This window comes from Triticum dicoccoides, chromosome 6B (assembly GCF_002162155.2).
Source record: "Triticum dicoccoides isolate Atlit2015 ecotype Zavitan chromosome 6B, WEW_v2.0, whole genome shotgun sequence".
Lineage (NCBI taxonomy): Eukaryota > Viridiplantae > Streptophyta > Magnoliopsida > Poales > Poaceae > Triticum > Triticum dicoccoides.
The window spans coordinates 705,452,572-705,467,283 of NC_041391.1; the positions used below are offsets into that span (position 1 = coordinate 705,452,572).

A 14,712-nucleotide genomic window follows, 5' to 3' on the forward strand; every position below is an offset into this window, starting at 1 on the left:
CGCTTCACAGTCATTCATTCGAACTACATCGCACTCCTTTCAATTTGCATGAAAAACGTCGAGCTATTGGCCCTATGGAGACCGGACGTATTCTACCACCGTACCCCATCCTTTCTTCCCTTCTCTCCAGCACTCTACACGCACGCACGGCAACGCACCTCTCCTCATTCCTCTATCTCTCCCTTCTGCTAGCTCCGACGCATGCAGCCATGCCTCTGCACCACTGTTGCGCTGTGGCGTGAGATCGTACGAGTAAGGACGATTTTTCTGTTCTTCTCTAACGCCACGGGTCTTGTGGTTTGTTTGCTTGCTAAAATCTGCTCATGCGTCGCCGGTCAGCGTATATGTCGGCTCTGGCTTGAAATACAGTGACAGCACTACAGTTTGCTCCCTTTGGTCTTCCCATGCCACATGCACGTGCTCGAGCAGCCCGTGCGTCAACTACTCTACTATCCAATCCATGGTCCCCGGCCGGCTATAGCTTCGATTTCTCTCCATGCATGCACTTGCCGCGTGAATCACCGTCACCAGTTCACCACGACCCCAGACTTGTTGTCTTGTGCGCCAGTGGACACGAACGCCGCGTACGGCCGGACGGCGACTCGTCGTCGTCGTCTTCTCGTCCAGTTAGCCCACGTCCACCCATCCTTTCTTCTCTTCTCTCCAGTGTACTCTCCACGCACGGCACCTCGCCTCCCCTCATCCTCTCTCTTCCTCCCCTCCCCTCCCAGCTTCGTGGCACCGTTCAGGGCCATGGCCACCACCGCCGCCGCACTGCCCTTGGGCTACTTCGGCTCCGTCCAGGGCCGGCCCACGCGCCTCGCTCCGGCAGCCAGCGGACGTAACTGTCTGCTCCTCCGCTGCTCCGCGCCAGGTGGTGATGGCTCTGGCGGCCCCGACCCGGTCCTCGAGGAGCAAAAGCGGCGTCGGGCCGAGCTCTCCGCTCGCGCTTCCTCTCGAGAGTTCACCGCCCCAGGCACCGGGTCAGTGCTCCCCGGCGAATTCCTCGTCGTCTCTGGCATTTCTTTCACGTGTAGCTCCGGTGGTGATCGGGTGAGGCAAGCCGTGATCTTATCTTGTTCAGTTGCTTTGTATACAAAGCGGGGGGAAACCCTTTTTCGGTAATCTTATCTTGTTCAGATGGCTGGCCAAGCTGGGCCCGCCGGGGGCGCTCGCGGTTGGGCTCCTCAAGGTAGCGGGCGTCGGCGCGGCGCGCAGGGGCCCGGAGCTGCCGCAGGTGGCAGGGTCGCTGGCTGCCGGGGACGCCATCTTCCTGCCGCTCTACGACCACTTCGTCACCCACGGCGGCGTCTTTCGCCTCAACCTCGGGCCCAAGGTGAGCGCGCCACTGAAGCTAGCGAATTGCTCCCAAAATTGCAGTGTTGTGAACCCAGCCATGTTGCTAATGGCCTCTGATTTTTTTTTCTTCTTCCAGTCTTTTGTCATCGTCTCTGATCCAGATATAGCTAAGCATATCCTCAGGGACAACTCTAAGGCTTATTCCAAGGTTTGGTTCTCTAGGCATTTTCGTTTATTTTTATCAAAAAGAGGTTATGACCCCGGGCCTCTACATCGATTGATCCAGCAGCTTTCTTTTATTGCAAAGTTACTAGTTATTTTCAACACTAAAGAAACGCCGCGCTTCAGAAATAAAAAGTATGTAGCATCCTGTTTGATTCGGTCATTGTTTGTTTGATCATGGTGGTGGTGTAGGGTATTCTTGCGGAAATACTGGAGTTTGTAATGGGTACGGGTCTGATCCCAGCTGACGGGGAGGTTTGGCGTGTTCGACGGCGTGCCATTGTACCATCATTGCATCAGAAGGTTTTGTGTGACCAATTTCGAACTAAAACCAGGACAATTATTTTGGAATGAAGAGAGTAGCTTCCTACTCGCTATTAAGGTTTTGTGTTTACTGCTTTCTTTCTATAGGAATTTTGTTCACTTTTGAATTCTGTTGAGCAGTTTGTGACGGAGATGATAGGTCTCTTTGGGAAAGCTTCAGACCGGCTGTGTCAGAAGTTGGACAAGGCGGCATTGGATGGGGCGGATGTGGAGATGGAATCTTTGTTCTCTCGACTTACATTGGATGTCATTGGGAAGGCAGTATTCAATTATGATTTTGATTCATTATCTTATGATAATGGAATGGTTGAGGTTATTATTCAGATCTCGCCGTATTACTGAGTATATTATGAAATTTCATCCGCTTGTCTTCCTTTCTTTTTCTGTCAATTTACTATTCGGTTTGTTGGTGCATGATCAGGCTGCGTATGTAACACTACGAGAAGCGGAAATGCGGAGCACTGCTCCTATACCAACTTGGAAAATACCAATATGGAAAGACATCTCCCCTCGGCAGAGGAAGGTTAATGAAGCTCTTGTGCTGATAAATAATGTTCTTGATGAACTAATTTCTACATGCAAGGTAAGCCCTTTCTTATACTTTGATACCAACTGTTGTGTTTAGAAAAATCATGACCCTAAGACTCCTGCTGCAGAGAATGGTAGATGAAGAAGATCTGCAGTTTCATGAGGAATATATGAATGAGCAAGATCCTAGCATTCTCCGCTTTCTATTGGCATCCGGAGAAGATGTATGGCGATATAGATGCACTTGTGTAAAGTATTTTAGATATTTGGGGTTTTCTTATATTCACAGTACTTCACTGTTGAACCCATCTACCTTAGGTGTCCAGCAAGCAGCTTCGTGATGATCTGATGACAATGCTCATAGCTGGCCATGAGACCTCTGCAGCAGTCCTAACATGGACATTTTACCTTCTATCTAAGGTGTGATATGGTTAACGACTCAAAACTCAATGTTGTAGTAGTAATGTAGTATAGCAGTATCATGTGATATTATATCATTGTTCATCTTCAAATTCACTGAACCATTTTTTACTTATTCTCATTCTGTTTTATATGGTGAACTTGTAGTGCCCAAAAGTAATGTCCAAGCTCCAGGCTGAGGTAGACTCAAAATTTACTTCTAATTTAGTTTTTACACGGAGGCTCACACTTCTGAATTGTAAAAATGATACTTGACATTTTGTTTGCTCAACTATCTGTAGGTTGATGATGTTCTAGGAGATGGTTTACCAACAATTGAGGATGTGAAGAAACTAAAGTATACTACTCGAGTTATTAACGAAGTAAGCACCAAAGTTTTTACCTTGTCACATAATGAGATTTGTTACTGAATGAGAATATTATCATTGTTGCAGTCTTTGAGACTATATCCACAACCGCCAGTTTTAATTCGTCGGTCCCTTGAGGATGATATGCTAGGGGAGTACCCAATCGGCAGGTAAACATTTTCTAACAAAATTACACCTGTTAGTTCACTAATATAGTTGCCAGCTTTGGTCTCAATTCATGTCTAAGGAGTAAGGATCATTTATTAATTTGTCAAAGCACCATGATTGCCATGTAGTTATGCTTCTTTTGTCTAATTTGGACTTTTGTGCATCTTTTTCCCTTGGATACTCGTGTGAATAGCATATTAGCATGGAGTGTTCCTACCCTTTCTCAGTCTTTTGCAGACTATTTTGCTCAACATTTTCTTTATTTGTCTTTCCTTATGTTGTTTCTGGTAGCTAAGTTTGTTTAATTGTTGTTATTGTTGGGCATTTGTATGTGTGATGTTGTTTATTTTAGTATTTCCATAGAAAACTAAAAAAATAATCTGAAAATATACTACTCTTTTCAAGGGGTGAAGACATTTTTATATCTATCTGGAATCTTCATCGCTGCCCAAAGCACTGGGATGATGCAGATGTTTTTAGTCCGGAAAGGTGGCCTTTGGACGGTCCAAATCCAAATGAGACAAACCAAAAATTCAGGTTCCATCCCTACTACTATAATGAAATGCTTTTTGGACACCATGTGTCACCCAAGCTATCAAGTTTATTAGTTGTTTCTAATTTATGTTGCAAGAACCGGAAGACCTTCGAAAGTTTGAATGTGTTAATGATGTATCTGAAATGGGATGAATTAAAATCGAATTAGAATTTTTGGTTAATGGAATAATAACACATGCCCATGGTAATCATGTTAAAATGCTAGTCCAATCAATATATTTTGTGACTATGTTGTTGCTTTGTGAGTGTCGTGAAAAATATTCACGCAAATGCCTTCACAATAACCATTACATACCATAATAGAAATTTATTCGAAATTGTAACTTTGTATAGGCTAGTAAGCTTATATGTCACAATTTTAGTAACTACTTTATACTAACAATTAAATGCTTTAACAACAACCTTTTTTAGGACGTAGGAAGGCCAAAGATGTACTCCCTTCGATCCATATTAATCATCATCACTGCTTTAGTACAACTGTACAAAGTTGTAGTAAAGCAACGACAATTAATATGGATAAGAGGGAATAGATGAATATTGCCTTCATGGGAGAGATATTACTCGAGTTTGTATAATCTTTAGTTTTATGGGCAATAAATCATATTGCTCATGCAATACATCTCTAAAGGGGGGCGGGTGTAATTGATGCCTTCTTTGATATTAAATACTATCCTTTATTGAAACAAAAAAAATCTAAAGGAGTAGGGTTTCTTCAGTTGCAATGAATCTGGCATTTTGAATCGCTACGAAGGAACAATTTGAATTATTGCAGAGGGTTAAAGCAACACCATATCTCTAGATAAAACTTGTCTCCTAAGTATCCCTATGAAACTCGAAATTAGTATGAAAACAATAGTCAATACATTACGTTCTTGTGTTTTTTTCCTTGTGTTTCTCTAGTGTCACTATCTTTTCAGTTTGCATCAACACCATTATTGCAATAAAGTTGATATATGTCTTGTAAGAGCACATATTTTTAAATAAACATACAAACATATTTGTCATGTCAAATTCTTAGAGATCCATATGGTGGTTGTGGTAGATTTTCTTTTGAAGAATACTGGTGGCATATGTTTGCTATCATTATTTAAATAATGGCTTACAAAGCAATTCTAGATTATGACTATTGAATTTTCATAATATTATTATTGAATTTTCAGTTACTTTCCATTTGGTGGCGGACCAAGGAAATGTGTAGGTGATATGTTTGCTACTTTTGAGGTAAACAATTCTTCCAATTATTTGGGGTTCACATCAGATAATTTTGAAATGGAATTTTGCGATATCATAAGCTTTACTAGATTTTAGTAACTTAATTTAGTTGTATTAAGGCCTTCTTCTTTTTCTATATTTTACCTTAGGCTTCTTGGAATATATAATATTGTTTTTCCCGTGAAAACAGAGATTTGTGGCTTTCCCAGCCAATGCATGCACCAAGAGGATGCACGTCCTACACAGTCATATGTTATGCGACTACTGAGAATCCCTAACATTTATGTAATTTATGCGTAGAATGTGGTGGCAACCGCAATGCTTGTCAAGCGGTTTGATTTTCAGATGGCTCCAGGAGCACCTCCGGTATGTTCCCCTCAGCTTTCTGGTTCATCATAACTAATAAATATATTCTCACATCTATGAGAACTATTATAGGTCGAGATGACAACCGGAGCAACGATTCACACAACTAAAGGGTTGAACATGACTGTTAGTCGGAGGACAAAGCCACCTGTAATTCCAATTTAGAGATGAAAGTTGTTTCCGATTCACAAGGAAGTGCATGTTCTACTATATCAGTGGCTGTTTCCACTGCTGGTATTGCTTCTAGAGAAGACCAACACCTGGAGGTGCCGATAAGTCAAGTGTGATACATAACGAGTATGTTCCCATCTCAGATCTATTTGAAAGTTCTACTGGTTAATTTTGTATCATTACTTTGTCAAATGTTTTCGTGCATCCACTTGATTTATTTGTCCCTTAATTCATCTCTAGCCTTTACTAATACCTTCTCTAAAAATGTACGTTGTTTGGCTCGCCAGTGCGAGAAGGCAGGCTGTCTTGATGAGGTGCCACCAGGCTGATCTATTGCTACTACTTGTTCTCTCATTTGCCAAGAATTTTATTCCATGGGAAATTCACACACACACACCAGACCATGTTTTATCAACATGCATTCAGTGTTTCACATTTTTAATGGAAATGAAATGTGGCTACTGGATGAAAGAGAGCTGAAATTTTAACAAGTTTGTATTCGGTGATTATGTATTTCCAAAACGAAGTCGATGCCTGAGGATAGTTCAGAAAGCAAATTTATTATTGTGATTTATATGTTACTCACATATCTAGTATAAGCTTGAAAGCGGTTTGTGGAACTTATTAGGAAAACCATTCCCCAATCCCAATCAGAGCTGGCTGTAGCTTAGCTTTCATGACAATGGTATGTGTTCTCGTAGCAACATAGAGAGAGCTTGGCTGTTCGATGTTATTTACCAGTTATCCTATGGCTAGAAAAATTCTGAACCATTTTTGTCCTCTATGCTAGGTGTGTTGGTCATCTGTCTTGTAGATGACAAGATAATGATCTCTCTATTTTGAATTACTTTCCTCATAGTTCTTGTCTGGCTAAATCAGCATTCAACATGTCCAGTCTACAAAGGTACACCGTGCGTGGTGCAACTTATATCAGTGGTAGTAATTAATCCATCCATGCTCGCCCGAAGAATCAAGGCCAGACCCTTCTGTGTCGGTGCCTGTCTGCTCGATGCATTCACGGAGAAATTTGTTGAGATCAATGAGACCAACTAGTCGAACCAGTTTGAATTCTTGTAGCGTGTCATCTATGGATGGAGGAAATGACCTGAATTTCGCCATATATACCCTTGTGAACGACAAATAGAACTCGACGCATGCTTGATCTAAATCGTACTCATACTCATAGGCCAATACTAGCTACAGCCCAAGACCATTTTGTATGGTGGTTAGGTCTGTCAGCCCAAGAACTTTTGCCTGCTATAAGGCATGAAAACAAAAAAACGTGTAATTGGATTTGGGTAGTTTGGCACAGGACCGGAGTCGTGCCAAGGCGACCGGACGTGATTCCGTCGTGCTAGAGGCGTGCCTAGCAGGCTCGTCTATCGGGGGAGCTATGTATCGCCTAATGTGAGATGATAGCTCATTTTGCCACTGGCGCGAACGCTAGTAAACCGGTCCTGTAGCTTCTACGGAGTGGTTTTGACAATCTTCTATGGACCGGTACAGACCGATTTAAGGAGTTTTTTCGTGATTTTTTTGTGTGTTTTCTTTAATGGTACCTTTATTTATTTTTCTTTTGGGTTTTCCTAAAAAAATGTTTTTCAAATACATGCAAACTTTTTCCAAATACACGTTGAATATTCTTTCGTATACAGGTTGAAATTTTGATTGATACATGTTAAACATCTTTCAAATACACATTGAATATTTTTAAAAGTACACATTAAATATATATTTTTAAATACATTGTGAAAATTCTTTTGATGTACATGGTTTTTCATAAATGCTAGGAAATACCCTTTTAAATGTGCAAATATTTGTCAAGTGTTACAGTAATGAATGTTTTTAATGGTATGGACCTTTTCTTAAATTGTATAATCATTGTTATAAATTTCAAAAATATTTTTTGAAGGACGTGAACATTTTTTTAACATTGCATGAACATTGTTTGAAAGTTTACGCACATTTTTTCGGAACCCACGAGAACGAAATTTGTAGCACCACCCATGCATTTTTATAGTATGCAGTGATCCGTTTTTGGAAATTAAAAAAATAAGTTTCTTACATATCTATATTTAGATAATTTTGGAAATTTAAATATAAGTTTTTTTTGAATCTGGAAATTCGAATATAAGTAAAAAAGACGAAACAAAACCTCGCACTGAGAAAGAGAAAACAAAAAGGCAATGGGCCGGACCACTAAAGGCCATTGTTGAGGTGAGGGATTCCTTTGTCTCATGGGACCTCCTTCTTCGAGATTCGTATTAGCCGCGTGTTGCGGCAAATTGACCCATCTGCGCACATGGAAGCGCACAAGCGAAGCATGCGAGTCGGCCCAGTTAACGTGTTGCCTCTTTCCGGTTTTGGGAACCTTCTAGTTCGTGACCTATTTTGGGAACCTTCTAGAAGGTCCTTGAAACCGATTTGTTTTTGTTTTTCCATTTTTTCCTTTTCTTTTTGTTTTTTATATTTCTTTTTTCCACCTGACACCTATTTAAGCGGCTCTTCTCACCGCTAGCTTATCCTATTTTGATACTTCTGTCATTTCATCCTCGTATGGGTGCAGAACCCGTCGATGTATCAGCTGTGATACCGGAGGCTCTAGAGAAGTCGGAGGAGAGATCACTGATTGGCAAAGATAAACAGAGTACGTTATAATAAATTAATCGGTCACTTGAATATTCAAGAGCAGTGATGTAATCGTTTACCTTTTTACTTACTTATTTAGTAGTCTTAGATTTTTCATTTTGATGAGCCTCGCTTTGTGGAATTTATGAAATAATCTATTTTTACGGAATAATGAATTAAGGAAGAAAGGATATGAATCTACCGTTTACGAGAAAAGATTTCATGATACTCAATATTGGCCCCGAACACACATCAATGCATGGTGTTCTTCAACTGTACGTTACTCTCGAAGGATGTTATTGATAGTGAACCTATATTTGGCTATTTACACAGAGGAATGGGAAAAAAGAGCAGAAAAACGAACTATTATACAATACTTACCTTATGTAACAAGGTGGGATGCAAGAATTGCCTTTCCTTGATTTCAAACATAATGCATAAGAGGATCCATAAATAACCATAAGGTTTTACGTGAAAAACAGGGGTACATTATCTCAAAATCTACGGTTCTTTTACACTTTTTTTCAAGTTTATTCTTTTTTGAAAATGATTTGAAAATGCAAACATTGTTCAGATTTCCAAAATTGTTCCCTTTTTAAAACAATTGTTCACAACGTTGAAAAATGTTCACTAATTCGAAAAAAAAATGTAATTTCGGAAATTTTTCGTGGTTTTCAAAAATTTCTAAGGATTTCCAAAAAAATCTTTGAATTTTTAAATATGTCCGTGTTTTAATTTTTTTAGGGGATTTCTCAAAGTTGTTCATTTTTTTCAAACTATGTTTATAGCTTTTAAAAAATATTCACACTTTAAAAAATAGTTCATGTGCGTCAAAATTATTCCTCAATTTTCAAAATTTTGTTCAGAATTTCACAAAATATTCACATTATTCTATAATTGTTCATGCCTTTTCAAAAAAGTATTCGGTTTTTACAAAAAATGTTTGGGATTAAAAGACAATTCCCAAATATTAAAAAATGTTTGGAATTCCAAAAAATCTATTTTTATTGAAATTTTTTGGATCTGCCACTTGTTCATATAACATGTGACCACCATTTAATGAGCGTGAGATCTGCGGTTTGATCCCTGCGAGGCACCAAATTTTTGTCACGCGTTTTACTTCACTCCAACGAGGCGCGCTTGATTAGCCCCGCAATGGGCCGGCTCACATGAGCGGCGCACCCTGTGCGAATCGCCGCCAATTGGATGCAGAGTGCGGCATATAGGACCTCCACTCCTATTCCGTGTAGTGCGCGCTGAGAAGTCGCGAAATACACACCCCCACCAATGTGCAGGGTGGGATGCCCCTGTTTTTTCATCTCGGTTTTCTACTTTTTCTATTGTGGTTTTTTTCTTCTTTAAAATAAATCAGGATTTAAAAAACGTTCCCAATTTCCAGCAAAAACAAATTTTCTTAAACAATTGGTCAGCAAATCACAAAATATGCATTAATTTCAGTCATGTTTATGATTTTTGAAAATAATCTGGAAATCATAATATTTCCATGAATGCGGCATTTTTTTTGTAATTTTGAATAAATATTCGCATGTCCAGGAAAGTGTTCGTGAATAAAAAAATGTTCTGGGAATAAAATGTTCACGTATTAAAATAATGTTCGTGAATTTGAACAAATGCTCACTAACTCAAGAAATGTTCATGATTTATTTGCAAAATGTTCACAAAATTAATAAAATATTCATGAGTTTGAAAACAATGTTCCAGATTTTCATAAAATGTTCGTCGAGTCAAAAACTGATCAATGATTTCAGAAATCTTTATGTCAAAACATTTCATGCATTTTGAAAAAATTGCCGTCAATACAAACCATTTGTCGCAAATTTGAAAAATTGTTCCCAATTTTCAAAAAAGTTACGCGTTTGGTCAATATTTGACGACCACCATGCCAAATATGATTTGCCTTGGTCTTGGTGTAGCACTGGTACGACATGATGGATAGATGACGCACATTATCGAGTCGCGGACAGAATTTTGGCAAATCCAGTTTACCTTTTTTTGCGACAAATAGTAGCCAAAATGCACAGGGAACGACAGAGTGAGCGACGAAGTGGCTGGCGCACTCATCATACTTAAGAGCCACCTGGTTTTGGGGACCTTTTTGAAGGATCCTGGTCCATTTTAGGAAGCTTCTGAACAAGTTGGTTTTGGTTTTGTTTTTCATTTTTGTTTTTTTTTCTTATTTTTTCCTTTTATGTCTTTTTTTAAATTAGCCTTTTCATTCAAGAATTTGAAAAAATATATCTGAGTTTTTGTGTTTTTAAAAAATATTTTAGATTAGAAAATTCATGATTTTCACAAAATGTTCTTCAAAAGAAAATCGAAATTTATTCATATTTACAAAAAATCAAAAAATGTCCATACTTTTAGAAAGCTGTTCAAAATAACTTTTTATAATTTCGAAATTTATTCATATTTTCAAAAAATCAAAATGTTTATAAATTCTTTTTTCTCAAAGGTTTTTGCATTATTGAAAAATCGCAAATTTCAAAAATGTATCGGGTATAGTGCCTCTACAGTGGTTTAGCGCACCGGGTGATAATATCGCCGCAAGTACTGCTCACAACGTTGCCTGCCAATGGGGGCCTGCCCATTCGGGCTCCCTGTGCTTCGCCTCTCCTATTGGATGCTCGTTGCATCCAATAGGAGCTTCGTAAAATTTTTTGTAGTTCTACAAAATACCAAAACCACTATTTGTAATCAAGATTTCTTCACCATGTTTCACCACTTAGTTGAATGTTGTGACACGTGTATTTGTTTGGGACATGGCGGGGTAGGATTTGCGTGTGGATTCAACGTGTCGATGTGAATTTTCTGAACGTGATACATACTTTCCTGTGTAGATACTGCTATTTTGGTCGCTGATCTCGGGTGGGCCATCCTTGATTCACTTTTGTTTGCTATGGACTCCTGAATTGTGGTCATGCCGGTTGGTTGCATGCAGTTGTCGGTTTCTGTTCCCGTGCATGATTTGACTACGACTTTATGCGGTTTGTTTTTTTATTCGATTGTTTTTCTTAGGCGTTTGTGGATATATTTCTGGTGTTGTGCGTTGGTTTATTGTTGTGTTGACACGATATGTATTTGGGCTAATGTGTCAACTGGGCCGATCAAGCATGTGTGTGTGGTTTGGGCATTCTGGTGTTCTTCGCGTTGGTTCTGGGCGCCGCCTTCTCTGTCCACGTTTCCAGATGCTGCTTTGTTTCTTTTTTTTTTGGAAAGATCCAGCAAATTGTTGGCTTCAATTAGATTAAGCAGAAAGCAGCAAAAGAACAACATGAAGAGGATCCAAAGATCAATGAGAAAAGAAAAACGACAACCCTATTGGCCACCAAACAACACTACATTACACGGCGGAACGCCATCCACCCACAGCAAGACAACGCAGCTCCGACTCCTACGGAGAACTACAGAGAGCAAAGCAATGTTGGCGTCACGGAAGATCACCGAACGGACCACTTGTCGCTCGCCATCGTACACCACCGGTGCCCCGCACCGCAGCTTCGACTTCACAGAAACAAGCAGCCGAGGTAGTCTCACGGACACGCCGGAGAAGAGCCGACCACCATGACCAATGCCACGCCTCCGACAATGCTCACCACCGTTATCGTTGCCACAGATGCTGCTTTGTGGATCATGGCCTCGATGCTTAGGGGGGGGGGGTCCTATGGGGTTTCCATCGTTGTTTTCCTTCCTTCTCATGTAGTGGTGTTCTTCTGTTTTTTCAATATATTTATTTTGAATAATTTGAAGTATAATAAATAAACGAAAGTAAACAAAAGAATAAACGAACAGAAAAAAATGAGTCGCGATCCAGTAGTTGGCCTAGTCGGCGCACGAATAATCTTGAAAGAAAAAAAGGTGCCCTCGTCCCATCGAGGCCCAAGTCCACGAAATCATTAGTTAAGGAGTACTCGTTGCGAAGATCACTCCAATTTCCTCAAGTTGCAAAATGTTTTATCACTCGTAACCTAGAATTTTTCTCTTTTTCCGTAGATCCGTTTATTCAAAATGTTTTATCTCTTAAACCGTGTGTTCAAATCTTGAACCGTTTTCGCCATTGGATTCCTCGCGTCTAGGTCTTCAAAACTAGATCCCATGTTGACAGGTTTTGCGAACTTTTTTTTCACGAAAAAACCGGGCAAAAATCCAAACCGGGAGCACGGATTTTTCCCTTTCCGAAAGAGGCACGGCCGTGCCTCTGACGAAATCACAACCGTGCATCTCGCGGAAGCAAAACCGTGACTTTCACGAAAGGAAAAAAAAGAAAACGTGTTTTTTTCGTTTTCGAGGAGGCACGGCCGTGACTCTCGCGAAAGCACAACCGTGCCTCTCGCGGAAGCAAAAGCGCCAGTCTCGTGAAAGAAAAAAACAGAAATGCATTTTTTTTTGTTTCCGAGGAGGCACGGCCGTGACTCTCGCGAAAGCACAACCGTGCCTCTCGCGGAAGCAAAACCGTGAGTCTCGCGAAAGAAAAAAATAGAAACGCATTTTTTTCGTTTCTGAGGAGGCACGGCCGTGACTCTCGCGGAAGCACAACCGTCACTCTCATGGAAGCAAAACCGTGACTCTCGCGGAAGCACAACCGTGTCTCTCGCGAAAGCAAAACCATGACTCTCGCGAAAGAAAAAACAGAAAACGCATTTTTTTCCGTTTCGGAGAGGCACGACCGTGACTCTGGTGAAAGCACAATCGTGCCTCTCGCGAAGCAAAACCGTGACTATTGCGAAAGAAAAATAAATAGAAAACGCGTTTTTTTGCGGAAAAAATTCGAAAAAGAATTTTGGTCGTAAAGATAGGAAAGACCGGTGGGAAACCAAAACATCGAAAAAAAACCTTTTAAAAAACCAAAAACATGTGCGGAGAAATAAAAAAATTCGTAGGGAGCGCCCAGAGAGCGATATATGGCGAATGGCTGAGAGCGCGCCAAGTGACGCTGATTGTTGCGAGGCTCCTAAAGGAGCGCTCGTTAATTAGTTGCTCTCCCAAGTCCACTCGGCACTGCCCCTTAAATATATTTTGGGCATAGTTGTATCAGTAGCTGCGTTCTGGCTTGGTGGTTTGGGGGACTTTCTATGTGACGCTCTCTGCGTTAGAGTGTCGAGGTTTCCTGGACTTGCCGGATAGTAACGAGCTCTGCTAGCCGCTCCTTCCATCGACCTTTTGTGCTATAGATGCAGTGCGACACTTAAAAAGGAAACGACAGTGGCTAAATCTAAACATTAAGAATTGAGGCCTGCTGCGAATGAACCAAAATCGCTCGGCATTGTAACTAAAAATAGCAACCCAGTGCTTATGAACTATAAGTCGCACCAGACTTAAATCTTTTTCAAAATTTCAAAAGTTATTTTTTGAAATATGTAAATATTTTCAAAAATTGAACCTTTTCAAATTTATGAAAAAAAAATTCAAAACACAAATATTTCATGAAAAAACGTGAACATTTTTTGAATTTCTCAACCATTTCTTTAAAAAAGCAAACAAATTGAAAACGAGAACAATTTTTGACATTACAAACAATATTTAAAAAACAGAAACATTTTCTTAAAATAGGAACATCATTTGAAAATGTGAACTTTTTTCGAAATTATGAATAACTTTTCAAAATGGAAGCATTTTACGAAGATCCCCTGTACATTTCGGATTTAGGATCAAACTTTAAAAACATGAACATTTTTCAAATATGTGAACAAACTTGGAAAAGTTGGAACATTTTTCGAAACTCTCAAACATTTTTCGAAACTCTCAAACATTTTTCTAAACTCTCAAATATGTGAACATTTTTCGGAATTATATACAATTGTTAAGATGCAAACGTTTTTTAAAATTACAAAGAACAAAATGAACAAATTCTTTCAATCTGCGAACAAAAATCAACACGAACATTTTCATGGCATGTGAACAAATTTGGAAATGCTGGAACATTTTTAAAAATTCCAGAACATTTTTTGAATTTATGATTACAACTAAAAGTACGAACATTTTTTTTTCAAATTCTCCGAACATTTTATGAATTTGCCAAAATAATAAAACATGAACAATTAATAAAATTTGTGAACAAAATTTCAATGTAGGAACATTTTTTGAAATTTCAAACATTTTATGAACTTTTTAACAAAAAATGCAAAACATTTATTAAATTTGGAAAAAAAATGAGTTTTGATCTTTTTTGTAAAAGAATCTAACAATATTTGAAATTCTTAATTTTTTTGGAATTTCTGAACTAAATTTAAAATCAGGAACGTTTCTGGAAAAATGAAAAAGAAATTAAGAATGGACGTTTTTAAAATTCCTGAACATTTGATGAAAGAGACAAAAAGAAAAGAAAAGAATTCAAAGAATAGAAGAACAGAAACAGAAAAAAGAAAGAAAAATAAAAAAGAAACGGAAAAGGAAAAGGAAAAAAGAAACAGCAAAAAACGGTTCGTCTAAGCAAAATAAGGCAATATTTGGACGA

General features: G+C 39.1%; 1 pseudogene; it reads left to right on the forward strand.

Moving 5' to 3' along the window:
- The first annotated feature begins 662 nt into the window (after nucleotides 1–662).
- On the forward strand, nucleotides 663–6,396 carry LOC119324818 (annotated as a pseudogene).
- The last annotated feature ends 8,316 nt before the right edge of the window (nucleotides 6,397–14,712 follow it).